This window comes from Mytilus californianus, unplaced genomic scaffold, assembly GCF_021869535.1.
Source record: "Mytilus californianus isolate M0D057914Y unplaced genomic scaffold, xbMytCali1.0.p SCAF_10, whole genome shotgun sequence".
In the NCBI taxonomy this organism is placed as follows: Eukaryota; Metazoa; Mollusca; class Bivalvia; order Mytilida; family Mytilidae; genus Mytilus; species Mytilus californianus.
Window position 1 is genome coordinate 11,867,024 of NW_026262582.1, and position 17,543 is coordinate 11,884,566.

At 31.9% G+C, this 17,543-nt stretch overlaps 1 protein-coding gene across 1 annotated transcript in view; it reads left to right on the forward strand.

Annotated features, from left to right (window-relative positions):
• LOC127718675 (putative uncharacterized protein DDB_G0287113) overlaps nucleotides 1–17,543 on the forward strand; it is a 115,056-nt gene that overhangs the window by 49,806 nt on the left and 47,707 nt on the right. The window lies entirely within an intron of this gene.

Genomic DNA, 17,543 nt, shown 5'->3' on the forward strand with positions numbered 1-17,543 from the left:
GATTTAGCATAGAAACAATTTGGAGATATGCATTTGGTTAGCCTGTCAATATAGATAAGATTTTATATGACCATCACAAAATTATTTATGTGATAATCTACTTTTTAATACTAAACCTATCAAAAAAAAGTTGAAACAGAGGTATTTTAGATGTAAAATATTTGTCTGAATTGCATCTACTATAGTTACATATGTACTGTAAATGAAGTTTGAAAGTTTCCAAATTCAATGGAAAGACGTATTGAATAAGTTTGTATTGAAAAGCGTCAACAAACTAGTAACACAGTTGAGAAGGTACCAAGAAAGCTATTAAAACAAATATGAACATACAAACAACAGTAGACTAAACTATAACATACAGATAGAACCACACGAATTAAACAGTGAGATCAGGTGCTCAGTCTAATGTGAGTAGTTTCTGCTATACTAGTGGTACCCACAGTGGATCTCCTTGTAGGGTAATATTCGGTGATAAGTCTCATTAACTGTAGTCCTAAATGAGATGAAAAAGACGGGATTGTGGCGACAACATAAAAATATCCGTGGTCACGTTTGAAGACAATTTTCTAACACGGCCTGCCAAATCATGAGTTAGTTTAGTTGTTAGTTAGTTTGTTAAACATTTACAGATGATGAAATATTATAAGTAAGTTTAATAGTAACATTTCTGTTTGTATCCTACTGTGACATTTTGAATAAGTATGGATTCGCACGGCTGGTGATTCATGCACAGCTGGAGACGGTATTCCGTCGACACCCCTACCGTCGCGATACATTTGGGGTCCATGCGATGACCTCAGTTTTTGTTTTTTACATTGATTTGTATCTTAGTTGAATTATGAGATTTGAAAGTCGGTATACTACTGTTGGCTAAATTCAGTACTTTCAACACCTATCTATTTAGGTCAATCTATTTATCAGAAGTATTTTAAAAGAATAAACTGAATAGGTGTCAAAATCAGCTTATATTATTCATATTTATTTCAAAACGGAAACATTTAAGGATAAGTATATACTCGAGTTTTGAGAGAACAGTTGTAATCTCTGATAATAATTGACAACACTACACTTTTTCACTTACTAGTAAAAATTTTGTCTTTACGACGGAATATGAGTCCTCTAGCGGTATTTCACATAAGACTTTAAACTTCAATAAAACATCGTTGTGCAACATTCTATTAACTGTCAATTAATAAACCCAACATATTACAAAATGAAGTAGTTATATTTAAAAACTCATCAAGGATACAAAGCTGATAACTAAGTAAGCCAGACGTTTACATAAGACACATTGTTAGCGCTTGAACCAGAAGAGTTGAATGACCAAATCATGTACGATGTTGAAAGCATATTGAAAATAACAAACAATTCAAAAAGTTGTGTAAAATATGACTAAAGGTAAATTTTACATGGAGAAGAAAAACCTTAGTGTTTGAATAATTCTAAATTATATAAACAGTAAATAACGCTATTTAATGTCAACACAGAAGGTACCGACTATTGGACAAGTGATACTTTTGGAGACTAAACTACTACCCGCGTCTTCATCGATCCATTGGTTGAATACTTATAATAAAAAAAGATATATACAAAACTTATAATTTACAACGTGAGACTCATCAGTTTAACGAGGTTCGCTCCTTTTGTTTTAGAATTTTTGCAAAATATTTGGAATCCTCAGGTTTTATCCATGTAGTCCGATTAAAAAAATTTCCCCGCTAACTCCTACTTTTCTTTTTATAATTTTATTACATATAGTTAAAAAAGCCATATTTGAAAATGCTATAAAATCCTTGTTATTTTTCATAATTTTTTGAAGAAAAAGGGTGCCAATGTTAAATGTATGAAAAGTCTAGAGAGAATTATTTCCCGCCAAATTTTCAATGGCTTATATCTCGAAAACAAGCACATGGACCCTTAATTTTTTTCTGCTTTTTTATCTCCTTTATTTAGATACTACCAATTTATAACAGTCTTTTAAAAAGCTTGTTATTTTGAAACAGAGCGAACATCCTTAAATCAAAATAGTTGAAAGAACAAATGAAGATCGCAGAGAATATTTCAAATTAAAAAACATAAAACAAAAGTTGAGTCAAATATGGTTCAGGTATCATGGTCATCTCTGCCTGGGTATAGAAAATCCATGGCCTGTTAACATTCTATGAATTTCCATGTCTCCCCAGAAGTGCTGAACACTGGGTTGGTGATACCCTCGGAGAAAAACAGTCCTCTAGCAATGCCGTCGACATCAATTAGTAATTACAAAATATTCCAATATTAATGTACAAATAAGAGAAACAAGATACACTATGCATTTTTTTTTTAAAGACGAACCTGAATTCACGCCAAACAAAGGGATTTATAAGCCATTAAATCCAAGTCCTCAATATTATATAAATAAATCAAAACATTTAAACAATAACTATTCAATACAGAAATAAAAACCATTTAATGTCTGAGTCCTCAGTTTGGAGGGCATAAACAACTTTAAGAACATTTGCCGTAGTTCATAGAATGTCTTGCAAATGTTTCAAAATTTCAACTTTACCTTCAAATGGATAAAAAAATTAGTACATGTTTAAGGACTAACGTTTGGCATCTTGATTTCCTTGACAGTCGGTTGATAAACAACTGTCATACAAGTAGAGGTTTAGTTAGCTATTAAACCAGGTTTAATTCACCATGTTCTTTGGAAAACTAATGTACAAAGTCAGGAGTATGACAGTTGGTTACAGTTCGTTCCGTTTATTGATATAGTTGATTATATGGTTTTGTCAGATTTTATTGACTTTCCGTTTTTTAATTTACCTAATTCGACCTAAGTCTCGAAATCAAAAACTTAATGATAAATATGAAATAATCTGAAGTTTTCACGAAAAAGTGATATTCAGGCAAAGCGACATCATATCTCAACGCGTACATTTAGGTTCTATACATGTTATATTTCTTGCAATGCGTTAACCAGTCCCTCAGCTGACGTATCTTTACTTTTCACTTCAAAGCTGAATTTTGAAGTTAAAATCAAAAGGGATAAAATCAGCTCGATTTACAGTCATAGTATCCAACGATAGTAATCATATTTGAGTTAGACCAATTTATTTACTTACTAAACTATATGTAAAGTTTACAATGAGAAATAAAACTGCTTCGTTAGTGTTCTCTTTAAATTTCAGTAAGTGCTTGTGACAGTAATCCTTGTCTAAATGAAGGAGCATGTAGAGTTGAAGGAAACAGTTACATTTGCAGATGTTTATCAGGGTTTTTCGGTCGTCAGTGTGAAGGTAAATATTCATGTGCTTGCATTGGAACTCATTTGGTGTAATTATCACTCACAATAAAACCGGTTTATCTGCATTAACTAATTAATCACTGCTACTTAAAACTCTAAATATAATCAATGTTGTTTTTTCTGAGTCTTTTGAACCTTATGTTGAATTATACATGTCTTTCTACTTTCAGCGTACTTGGATCGTATATCATTACAGATGGCATCAGTATCTTTTTATTCCTTTTCCTAAATGTTATCTTTGGTTATTGGTGATTATGTGCAGGTCAATTCGTTAATTAATATCTGTTCGGTTGTGAATCAATTTCAAATTGTGAGGTTAACTTTTATAAGTACCGCACTATACATAATTGGTAGACATCCCATACGTCTCCCTTCGAACAAGGGATGAATGTTCAGTATTTTGTTTGAGATGTGTTAATGATGTTACCATATCAATGAGGAATGGAGTCACTATATGCGATCATCGGTAAAAAGAGTGATACTGCTCTCCCTGTTGATAAAAAACCTCGTGCAAGACATGTTAAGGGGATTCATACTTGACCTACAAAATGCCCTTTCTTCACTTCGCCACAAGAATAATGCTTTGATTGTTCTGTTTTCTTCATAAGGTCTTCACTTACCCAAACTATTATGCCGTTTATTTCGGTTGATCTATATATTGACAACTTATCGTATCAGTTGTTTGTTTAATTTGTATAAAAGAACATTGTTTGTGCAATATAATACTCAATTGAGCGTCATTAAATTAACAGCACTCAATGCATGATAATTATTTTATCTTGTCTTATTGATTTTACAGGCGAATAATGAATCATTTAAAATTCAATATGAAATTATGCAGAATGTATTAAATACTTTAAAAACTAAACGTTTGATTTGAAAACAAATCATCGAATATTCACTTTAATGATTTAACTTTGTCTGCAATAGTTTGTTATCCCTCTGACCTTTCCCTTGACAATGTATTAAAACAAATATTTTCTGCAACCCTATATTTATAGTTATTGTCTAAAGCCTTACGGTTTCAAATAAAAATTCAGAGGGATTACACCATTATACGAATGCTATTTCTCTCATTGAAAACTTTTTTTGTTCATGAAATTGCTACTACTCTATTCATACAGTTTGATTTACATTTCGATATTTTTTTTCATTTCATATGGAAATTCCAGAAATACTTTCTTTCAACCAAAACTTCTCAAATTGTTTAACTACTTATATATAAAAACATCACAAGCGTACTGACACGTATTCATTATTCAATGATATTGATGCTTTATACACTCTGTCATGATTTTTGTCTTAGAAAATAAGAATAAAAGGAGATTGCACTGTGTGAAAATTATCATAATGATGTTTAGCGAAAAACGTCCTTAATACAATGATTAGCTTAACTTACACTTATTTTCATTATCTTATATTTGCATTTGCAGATGAAGGATATTCAGATTACGTCGTTATGTTTACAGAGCCCCCAAGGAGCGATAACGTTCCTCGACTGTATATTCGTTCTTCTAAACGTGGAACCGTCAGTGTATATTCTAAGGCTGAATTAATCAGCACTGTTGACCTAAATTCCGGTACTAAACCAGTAGACCTTCCGAAATCTCTCTTTACCAAAGATGGCATTTCTAATGACGCAATCCATGTGAATTCAACTGTGCCTATTGTCTTGTATGGTTTTGTTACTGATACAGCTGTTGATGGATATTTGGCAATACCATCTTCTATACTTGGTGACAAATACATTGTCCCAACATTCAAACCATCTAAAAATGAGGAACTCAGGAAAAGTTTGCTCGGTGTCGTTAGTTTGGAGGAAAATACACAAGTCCAAATAAAGCTGAGAATTCCAGTAACCAGCACGAAAGTCAGATATAGATTTCAATCGTATGGAAATGGTGAAACACTGTCGATTACCCTATCAAAGTTTCAAACATTGCAAATATCTCATATTTATGACCTGTCTGGTTCTATTGTTACTTCCAACAAACCAGTAGGCGTAGTTTCTGGGAACAAGTGCAATGCTATAAACAACTTCTATTGTAACGCGTTCATTGAAATGGTATTACCTGTAAACCAGCTTGTCCAAAAGTACATCATACCGACGATTGCCAAAAGAAACGATAGCGTAGTAAGAGTTTACTGTCATGAGAATACAGAACTAAAAATAACAACACTTAGTCGGGAATATTCGGTCGTTATCGAAAAAGAAAATTTTCATGAATTTAACAATTCTCACTTGTCCGCCATAAATGCAAATGACACTGTTCTTGTCGTCAGTTTTCCTAAGGATATACCCAAGTATGACGCCTACATGATGACAATACCTGGAATTCAACATTACAAATCATACTATAATTTCACTGTTCCATCCGGATATACCAGCTACATAAGTGTTACATATCTCGTAACAGACGTGAAATCACGATACGATCCATTTGGTGGATTTGAAATCGATAATAAGAAGCTGAGTTTAACGGACGTTTTTAACATGACAAATAATGAATACAACTTTGCAACATTTAGTAATGAAATTGAAGATGGCGCCCATGAAATACGCCATGCATCAGATTTAAAGTTTGGACTATGGATCTACGGAGAAAAAAATAATGAAGGTTACGGATTTCCAGGCGGAATGGCTTATATAAATCAACAACCTTAATCCTGAAACATCTGTAAAAATCTTTTGATTTGTGTCACATTAAACATTTTACTAACTGCAACATGCTTTCACCTTTATTGCCTATTTTTGCGCATGCGACTAGTATGCATATTTAAGAAAATATTTTTCATTAGGTACGCTCGAGTAGTCACACCAAAACCTTAAACTATCTAGATAATTTCAACAATGATTTGTCAGAAAGCTTATCATGTTATTTCTTTATAAGATGAATGTTGGATGAATACTATAAATATAAAAATAAGAAGATGTGGTATGATTGCCAATGAGACAACTCTACACCAGAGACAAAATGACATAGAAGTTTACAACTATAGGTCACCATACGACCTTCAACAATGAGCAAAACCCATTCTGCATAGTCAGCTTTAAAAGGCTCCGAAATGACAAATGTAAAACAATTCAAACGAGAAAACTAACGGCCTGATTTATGTACAAAACAATAAACTGATTATTATTCTGTCTTCGCCACACTTGACAAGTTAATCTTTCCATAGCCTATTCGTAAAACTTATCGCTACGAGGGGGCTTGACTTCTTTGGATGCATAAATAACGCTGACACGGGTGATAAGATCATGATGTTGTTTTTTCGTATTTAATTTCGTACCAAGAAGTCATTGTCTTTCGGAATCTAAAGGACTATGGGTTATTTTATTGTTCGTACCCCAAAATGAAAACAACGTCACGTCATTGGTTGCTATTCCATTGTTCGTACCCCAAAACGAAAACAACGTCACGTCATTGGTTGCATTTCCATTGTTTACGGACGTTTTTAACCAATCACGATGTTTTGGTGTACACTTTTGAAAATATTACCCAGAATGCATTAGATTCTGAAACGGCGAATTGTGATGACGGATGGTAAATACATTTTGTAAATTTCACATCATTTATACAAAACTATGTATAATACATCTAGTGTTTTTTTTTAATTGTCACTGTTTATTTTCTTTCCTATGAAGATATATTTTTGTTCTTTTTAAGTATACTATATAAGTGTCATATTGTGTTTCTTTAAATAAACTGAGTTTATTTTTTGGATGTTTTTTTTTATTACAGTGTGTTATATCAATATGTCTCGTAGTTTTACTAATGATGTGAAGATTGTCTTCCAAGTTACAGTTATGTTCTTAAATAGATTCTGTCATTAGTGAGCTTAGATAATCACTCCAGACGTATGCAATTTATAAAGTGCTATGTGTTTGTTTGTTCTATATTGGCAAGAGGTATAAGGGGAGGATTGAGATCTCATAAAACATGTTTAACCCCGCCGCATTTATGCGCATGTCCCAAATCAGGAACCTCTGGCCTTTGTTAGTCTTGTATGTTTTTTAAATTTTGGTTCATCTATATGTTTCGCAATTTAGTGTAAAGTCCATTTTCTCTGAACTAGTACACATTTTTGTTTAGGGGCCAGCTGAAGCCTCCCTCCTGGTGCGGGATTTACACGCTGGTTGAAGACACACGGATGGCCTTGGGCCGTTTTCTGCTCTTTGGTGGGGTTGTTGTTTCTTTGACACATTCTCCGTTTCCATTCTCAATTTTTTTTGAAGCACTAACTCGATTCCTATCCTGGTGGACTATCAGTCCCCGAGGAAATTATCAGCTCATTATTTATAAAAAAAACCCTTTAAATTGTCCTTTTATAAATGTGGAAATAAGGCTTGAACTCCCTCAGGAAAAATTGACCTTTAATTTAGATAGATTTGACTTTTATTTTTAGATCCTTTACGGTTCTTATATATCCTTGGCTTTCGAATATTCGTCTTTGAGCGTTCCTGTTGAAGGGACATCCATATAATTATGTCGTTATACAAATTATCCAGCTACTGTATTATGGATTTATTTGAAATTTGGTCTGTGCATTCATATATTGATGAGTTCTACTGTTTGAGCTATTTTAAGATCTGCCGAACAGTCACTCCCTGTTTAACGATACTTTAAATTTGTATAACACCCACGAATCACGATATAAATCTTCAATGTATTACACTTGCAACTGTCTGCTTGATTGCAGTACCAATTGATGACCAAATCCAAATGTAAGCGTGTAAAAGAGAGGCGAAGGATACCAAAGGGACATTTAAAGTCGAACATACTCTGACAACGCAGTGGCAAAAAAAATAAAAAAAAAGACCATAAAGACAAACAACACCATATAAAACACAACTTTTAAAACTAAAGACTGAGCAACACGAACCCCAACAAAAATCGGTGGGTCTCATCTGATCCGGAAGGGTAAGCAGGTCCTGCTCCACAGTTGGAAATCGTCGTGTTCCTCATGTAAGTACAAACCCGGTAATAAGTCTAATTCGGTAGGTCATATTCGGGGAAAGGAGGACGGTATTGTGGTTACGACGATTGGAACATATCCGTCGTCATCTATAAAACAGATATTCCATAACGGTTAACCAACTCGTGATGTCGTCCGTAAAATTTTCGAAGGGTTGACTTAAACTTCATCAATTTGAACTAGAATATCGTATTAACGGGGAAATATATACTCCATATGCAGGCGCTGCTGGAATGTTGCAACATAAAAATGGAAAGTTTGCAATAGGAAGCTGAGAACATCTCTTTTGTCACAAAGTTTTGTTTTCAACCGAACCTCATTGTCAATTTCTAGATGTTAGTCAAGATAGGAGACAGACTTAACTGTATCTGTTGTATCCTTTATCTCACGTTTGATGGGATAGAATAACTTTGAAGACCGGCTTTGATATCAATAATTTAGAAAGAGGTTTCGTGGAGCACTTCGAAGACCAAGCAACATAACGTTGTTTGGAAGAACTTTTGGGTATCCAATACAGTGAATTAAGATCCATTTTTCATCTTTGGTTGAGATTTCATAGGAACATAGAACAGACCTATGATTATCCAGGATTTCCTCCTTGGAAGAACTGTGGGGGTATATGTTTAGTTTCCAAGTGAATTGCCAATACCTATTTAACAAAAACGATGTTACTTTATCTGCAGGAACAACAACATATTTTTCATTAAAGAAGGACAGGTGCAATACAACATTTAGGTCTCATGAAGATGTAGCATGTGTGTTCATAGATTCAGTTTCTAAATATGATTTGTATCAACGACCTCACAGCCTTAATCAATTTGGAAAGAGTATCTACGTCTTCTTTTTCGCGTTTAATTCTTTGCCTGATGTTAATAATTTAGAAAGAGGTTTCATGGAGCACTTGGAAGACCCAGCAACATAAAGTTTTTCTAGGATAAGTGTCTGATGACGATTAAGTTCTTAGGAATGAGATGGCCAATTTGATGAAAGATGATTACGTGTAAGATAAAGCTAAATACTCTATTTCGAATGTGATTTTCGTTCTTGCAAGGAACCTTATTCAATCACTCATACTGCAAAGACAAAACAGGATACAATCGGTAAATGTTCAAATCTGACGACTCTTCGGGCATATAAAATTCCGACCAAGAAATATGCCGCGAGGAAGTTGAGACACAGACCCATCGTAACGGTCAATCAAAAAAATAAATAATCATGGAAAAGGCCAATACAGTGAAGTAAACTTAAAAAATGCATAGTTATACTTAATGGACATTGGCGGATAACAAGGCTGTTTTTAAAAAAAATATTTATCCTCTATTTATGTTTCTGAATAATAAGGGTTCCCTAAGATACGATTAAAATAAAAGAAGAATATGTCTGAGGACACGAATGCTCCCGCTCAAGCTTTGCAACAAAAATGGGACGGACGGACGGAAAGACGGTAGCGTTAGATTTATTTATCCAATGCTTAATACGCGATGTAACAAATAATTTGTATCTGGGCACGTCCGTACTTCACGAGTTAATAATTGACACGAGGTTAAGTAAGGTCAAACATTGTTACCTTTTGTCGATTGAAAAATTGTATCTTAACGTTATAGTAGATAAATCACAGAAATTAAATTACTTTTTTAAACTATCGATACCATTATGAAATATATTAATTTTGGTACACTTAATGTTAATGGTATACAAAATAAAGAAAAATGATTGAGAGTTATAGAGTGGGTTAAACGAAATAAAGGCTCCATTGCCTTATTACAAGAAACTCACTTTAATGAAGACACAAAAGTAAATCTTGAAAAGGAAACTGATTTTATTTTTTACTGCAGTAATGGCACTACAGCAAGTAGGGGGTAGCAATCGCTATAAATAAATACACAGATATTGAGGTAATTAATAAATTCTGTAATAAAGACGGGAGACTTATTTTATTAAATGTAAAAATGGATAATTTGATAGTGTCATTTGTTTGTCTGTATGCACCAAATTACAGAACAGATAGGAATTCTTTCTTTAAAAAGGTCAATAATTTTATAAAGGAAAACTCGATTGGCATAACTTTAGTAGGAGGCGATTTCATTGAAGCGTTAAGAAATATCGATAGAAAAAGTTTAAATAAAAAAGCAAGATTTTCCAAGCCTGTTTATAGTTTAAAAACTTTTATTAAAAATTATAACCTTAGAGATGTTTTACGTTTTCTACATGAAAGCACACAACAGTTTACATGGAGGAGAAAAGATAAGACACAAGCAAGTAGGATAGATTAATTTTTAATTGGAAAAGATTTTCAGTCTCTCGTTGAGAATTGTAAAATTAAACCAGCACTGATTAAAGTGACTGACCACCAAGGTGTGGTAATAAACCTTCGGGCATTGGATTCTAAAAGAGGGAATGGGTACTGGAAATTAAACAATTCTATTTTAAAAGATAATGAATATCAATATACAATCAATAAAGTGATTAATAAGTTTAAAGGTCGAATAATCAATAGTGACAGAATTGATATCCGTTTATTATGGGACAATCTAAAAGTTGAAATTAAGGACGAATCTATACTTTACTGTAAAAAAAAATTAAAGTTATGAACAGGTGTACCATCTTTATTATTTAAAAAGAATTACCCATTATCTTTAGACAATTATCGTCCTATATCATTATTAAACGTAGATTTGAAAATACTCTCTCATATTTTGGCACAGAGGCTTAAAAACTGCTGCCTAAGCTAATTAATGAAGATCAAACTGGATATGTAAAAATCGTTTTATTAGATTCAATTTAAGGCAAATTCAAGACATAATCGACTATGCAGAATCATATGGAATAGATGGGGCTATTATATTTGTTGATTTTACTAAAGCTTTTGATTCGTTGGAATGAGAATTCATGTTAAGCGTTCTAAAACATTTTGGTTTTAATGAATCATTTATATCATGGGTGGAAACTTTATATAAGGGAATACAGACATGTGTAATAAATAATGGATGGGTATCTGAAATTTTTGCAAACTCTAGAGGAATCCGTCAAAGAAGTCCTTTATCTGCTTTACTGTTTGTTTTGTCAGTAGAAATTATGGCTTTGCGACTACGACAAAGCCCCGACATTAAAGTAATTCGGATTACTATTGATAAAAAAACATAGCATACAAATATTTCAATTGGCGGATGATACAACTCTTTTTTTGTAGTTCAAAAACCGACATATCAACAGCTATGAATATAATCAAAACGTTTGGTTCTTTCTCTGATCTGAGATTAAATCGTAGTAAAACAGAAGGAATCTGGATAGGGGCTCTTAAACATAGTACAGATAAAATTGAGGGCATACGCTGGACGGACAAACCAGTTAAAGCCTTAGGGATTCATTTTGGTCACAACACAAACGAATGTAAAAAGTTAAATTGGGAATCTAAAACAGATAAAATGAAATCCTTATTTAAGGCATGGAGAAAAAGAAAACTAACTATAATTGGAAAAATATCAATTATAAAATCTTGATACTACCAAAATTTACATTTTTGGCTACTTCGTGTATTGTTCCAGACAAATACATAAAATAGATTGAAAGCTGTTGTTTTAAATAGATTTGGGAAGGTAAAAATTACAAAGTAAAACGAAATACACTTATCAGCGAAAATCAAAAAGGGGGTTAAAAATGGTTGATTTTGATAGCTATTTTACAGCACTGGAAGCTTCATGGGTTTCCAAGTTAACTCCAACCACTCGGCCGAACTGGCAGATTATTCCTACCAAATATTTCAATAATCTGGGTAAAAATTATCTTGTATTTAACATGAATTTAGATAATATTAAATCACTAAAAGAATTTGAAAAAAAATACCGGACTTTTATTTGCAAGTAATTTCAAGTTGGGTGAAAACAAGGGGAGGTTTAACAAAATTTAAAAATCATTTTTCAAATATCAGAAAACAGATTATTTGGGGAAATAGATATATTAAACATTGCAACAAAAGCTTGTTCTTTCAAAACTGGGTAGCAAGTGGATTGATATATATTAACGACATACTGGATCGTGACGGAAAGTTATCAGAGGTATTTATTTTAGAAAAATTAAGCAATAAGTCAAATTGGATTGCAGAGTTTAAGATATTAAAATCCTCCACCCCGAAGGAATGGCAGCAAGTTCTGATTAAAGAAAACTCTATAAAGAGTAAAATCAGTATTTGTAAGGATAAATTGAGATGGGGAAATAAACAAATACAAACAAAAGATATCTATAATAAAATGTTATATAATAGTTTAGTAGATCCAAAACATACACAGCAAATCGGTATCAATATTTGGACAAGCTATTTAAAGTTAGATTACAGGCCACATATATCATTCGTAAACGATTTTATATTCAAATTATTAATAGAAAACAAGATGAAAATGTTTAGATGGAAACTGCTACATTATATTATTCCCACAAAGCAATTGCTATTTAAATAGAAAGTTTCTAATAATAGTAAATGTAATGTTTGTAAAACAGAAATGGAAAATTACTTACATTTCTTTATTTCATGTTCATTTTTAAAAGATTTTTGGGATAAAGTGGAACATCTTCTAACAAAACTCAATTTTAAAAATAAGATATCAGTAAAACATATAGTATTTGGATACAAAATATAACTATTTTTTTATCAGTTTTAGGCTTTTGTATTTTCAAGTCATACTATATTTCAGAGCAAAAATTGAAATGGTTAGATATAGATATAAGAAGATGTGGTATGAGTGCCAATGAGACAACTCTCCATCCAAGTCAAAATTTATAAAAGTAAACCAAAAAGTAAAAGATATGCATGAATTGTTTATAAAGGAGTTAAGAAGGGTTATGAATGAAAGAAAAATAATTTCTCAAAATGTATTTTTCATAAATTTGAAGAAATTGATTTAATAGAATAATTAATATATATTGTCATAGTTTATGTAATGTTTTTTTTTTATTATATTCTGAGTATGTTCCTGGCAACTCAGAAGTGTTTCACAGGAATACTCCACTGACGCTTGGACAGTGAAGTATAATTGTAACAGGCAATCTAAAGAATAAAGAAAACATTTGTTGTTAAAAAATATTTAAAGGTAAGTTTTTAAATTTATTCCATTAGTGAACAGAAATCAGTAAATTAGCCAATTCAAACTTAATGAAATTGGAAAACAAAGGAAACAATTGAAAATAATTTGGAGAGCTCATTTCAGCGACAGATTTAGGAAGCGTTGATTCTAGAAAAAGAATCCACGGTAAATGAATAGGCTGACGTCACGACAATGGTTTAATATCTAATCACATATACAAAGACGTTTGTTTGGTTCTTAGTCATACAGACACAATAAAACTTTTACAGTAACAATATTTTGGGTGAATATTAGAGAAGAATAAAGTTTTGAAAATTATACATAAACATGACGAATTCAGTCTATTTTTACATATTTCCTTGCTTTGACCATCTACCTTTCTGATTCTGATTCTAGATAATTTGTTCACACAGGTAGCGGGTGTCAAAAGTAAAGATCAGAGTTCCTCAATGTTAGCAATGACCCCGTCCAAGAAGTTCGTGAAGAGCAATGTCCTGCTGAAAATAACATGCAAAGCATTTACAACCTATCGAAAAAAGAAGATAAATAAATATCGCCTTGATTTGACATTTACCGATGGCGTGACATTTATGAAGGGTGTTGTGTTCGAACAACACGCTCAAGCAATTGAAAATAAATTAATCGAAGATTATGAGTACGCCATAACTAACTATAAGGTTAATGTTTCTAATACAGTACCATCTCATATGGAACTTCGCTTATTTAAATCATCAAATATATCTTTGCAAGATATTGCTTACATCAGAAACCCCACAGTGAACGTTTTAAAAATAAATGATTTTTTAAAAACGTAAACCAGTAAAGCAATTAGTGCCTTTAAATCCAGTAGTGATATGTGCAGTTTCAAAAGTTCAAAAGCAAAAAAAGAAATATCTTCGTTCAGTGTTGCTGAAAGACAAGACGGAGAAAACTATTTTAAATATCTGGTATGAAGAGGATTGCAAGGTAAAATTCGAATATAAAACAGGCGATACTATACAAGCAACTTTCGTAGAAGTTGGTGCGTTTGGAGGTGAAATTCGTCTTACTCATGTAGCTGTAACAAAAATGATAAAGGAAGATAAAAGCATGCTGGAGCTTTTAACAGATGAAAACTTTGACATGTTTACAGACACACCTCTGTCAATTGAAGAAATATGTCAACTTCCATACAGCCAGGAAACAGCTACAGTTCACTAAGTACAAGAGTTGACTTTTAAAAAAGAACAAGATTCGGAGTTGGTATACCCAGCTTGCAGTATTATTCAATCTCATGGTAAACACACCCGAAAACGAACAAACTGTACTGCGAAAATGCACCACGTTTCTGAGGGGCAAGAAAAAATTTCTACTTAATACAGAAATAAAAGATGAATCTGATCACAGTATACGGATTACAATCTTTGATCAATGTGCAAAAGTGATATTAGGAAATTCATACGATACTGTCCTTGATTGTTCTCATATCAAAGAGTTAGCATTTTGAAGAGCATAGAACATAATGATTAATTTTTTTTGAGTTCAAAGTAAGTGTTAAGAAAGACAAATTTACTAATATAATAGCAAAAAATGTTACAATAATAGAATGACTACTTCACCTGATATTTATACAAACATATTCTATTCGTGACAACTCTCTTTTAATGTACGTTGTTTGCAAACATTGCATTTTTTGAAGAATATCCTTGCATAATAATTGTTTCGCTCCATTTTGACAAGTTCATAAATTTTGAAAGTGAACCATAACTATGGTTGAAAACCTCTTAGGCAAAGTTATAACAAGACCTTTTTTTTGCTTTCTCTTCCACTATAGACGTTTTTATTTCTTGTTTTCACAACTTTTGTTTAATACCATTAGACCTTTATTATCTTAACAGAGATTTTTTTTGTTCAGCGATATGCTACATTAGCGATTATATTTGCATTCTCCTATTTTTTCCATTTTGTTTGTATGATTGAACTTTTAATCAATTTGTTATATTAATTTAAACTGGCTGTACTTAATATAGTTTTCGAGTTATTCCTTGAACATGTACATGTTATTGTTTTTTATTTGACCCTTTAAATAACTTCATCAAAGTATGAAGTCAGTTTATTTTCTCATTGCAAGGACATATGTAAAAATAGACTGAGAATTTGTCCAACATTTTTTACTTAACTTATGAAGACGGATTTATAACAACAAACTTCAAAATTTATTTGTATATTACTTTAGTCATCTTTTTATATTTCATTTTTCAAATAAAATTATGCTTGAATCAACATTTGTGATAAATCGTCCTTATATTTATAAATCCCCAGTATTTTTATACAATAATGTGAGTAACGAATTGATAACCCACAGCAGCCAAGGAAGCACAGAGTGAGGACGGCAGTATGATTTACAATACAAAAGCTATAGTAATTTACCACAACTAAGTACTAAATGAATAAAAAAAGACGTTCTCTTGGTCTAGTACTGCAATGCTGATAATATTAGCAAATGCAATGGACATAAACATGCAAAAGCAGCGTGATAATCTATACCTGCCCTAGAAATCAATGTGACCTAATTTCTGAAATAGGATAAGAAATATGAGTTGTATATTTGCAGGTTTTTAAGATACTAGTATTGTTTAAAACAGTAATGTACAACTCATCCAAACAAAACACCCCGAACCGTCAACGTTTATCCATGTCTTAGTTTAGTTCTTGTATAATCAGATAAATCACAAACAGAACATTTACTGTCGACAAATATCTTTCAAGGCACACATATTCATATTCTTCGGCTATTGGAATTTCTTTTCTCGACTGAAACATTGTACGTTACTGTTTTAAACAATACTTTCCAATGTGTGCAAATATATATTCCAATATATAAGATCATCCGTTCAGAAAGAGTAAGTTAAAAATTATAGATACTATTTTTCTTAGCAGTATAATTAGGTTAATTGTTTAAAACGGATTTACAATAAGATATATATATTCCTTTTAAACTCTCAAACAAGTAAATCACTAAGATCCATAGGAATATCATTGTGGCAATTGCTTTAAATGATTGCCACGTGTTTGTGTGCTAGTTGTACAATTGAAGAGCAAACACAACAGTCAATATTAAATACATTATCAACAGATATGAGTTTTTTTTTCTGGCTTCCTCTATTGACGGCGTAATTTCAATGTCTACTAAAAAATAATATGGAGATGTTGGGTATGATTGTCAAAGACAGAAACTTTCCAATGGGGTCTGATACGGTAAAATGTAACACAACGAGAAAATCAGTTGATATACAAAACAACTATCGAAAAACAAATATGATATAGAGCAACAAACGACATCAACTCAACTACATGCTCCTGACTTGGGACTTGTATCTTCTTACAAACAAATAAATTTAGTTAATTACGGTTTAAAGCGGTTGCCGTGTTTTTCAATCCATTGTTTCTGTGTAGTGTTTGTATAGATGGGCGTAATTTGTCGTTTTGTTTTGTCAAACTTTCTTTTAACTATGTTTTTGTATAACTCCAATGTATTTTCTTACTCTTTACATTATATGCGAATCTTTTAAAGAAGACGCGACTGTATTACTCTACCACAGGAATACATTTTTTATCAAAGTTATTGGTTTCATGATGTAGTATCAGACAAATGTTTGTTTACTATAAACATGTGTTTGTGTTTATTCTATAGTGCTTGACAAGTTTTTTTTTTGTAAACGAATCCGGTCTTAAAATGATCAAATGGACATTTTATGTTAACAAAGGCAGACCGGTAATATGTTGACATTATCAACTCTCTTTATTCGTTTAAGTTGATTTGGAATGATACTATCATAATAAGTTCATTAAACACGTCCAAAATTATGTTAACAGTTGGAGGAGGAAAATCACTTTTATAAACAATAGAAATCAAAAATCAAATATTATCTATCAATATCAAAATCAAATCCAGTCAAATGCACATACCATTTTGGTCTTAATGTTTTTTTCAACATGCATGCTTTTTCAAGTACAAAATATTTAACAGACTGCTTGTTTTGCATATGATATTGTGCGTTTGGTTCACGTGTTTAATTAAAAGTTATAGCACATTATTTTTTTGTTTAATTCTTATCATTATATTTCATTTGATCATGAACAATTAAAAAGACTGGAAATATTTTTTTTTTAAACTTTCGGTTTCACATTATTCAAGCGCCAATTCCTGTTTTAGTTGT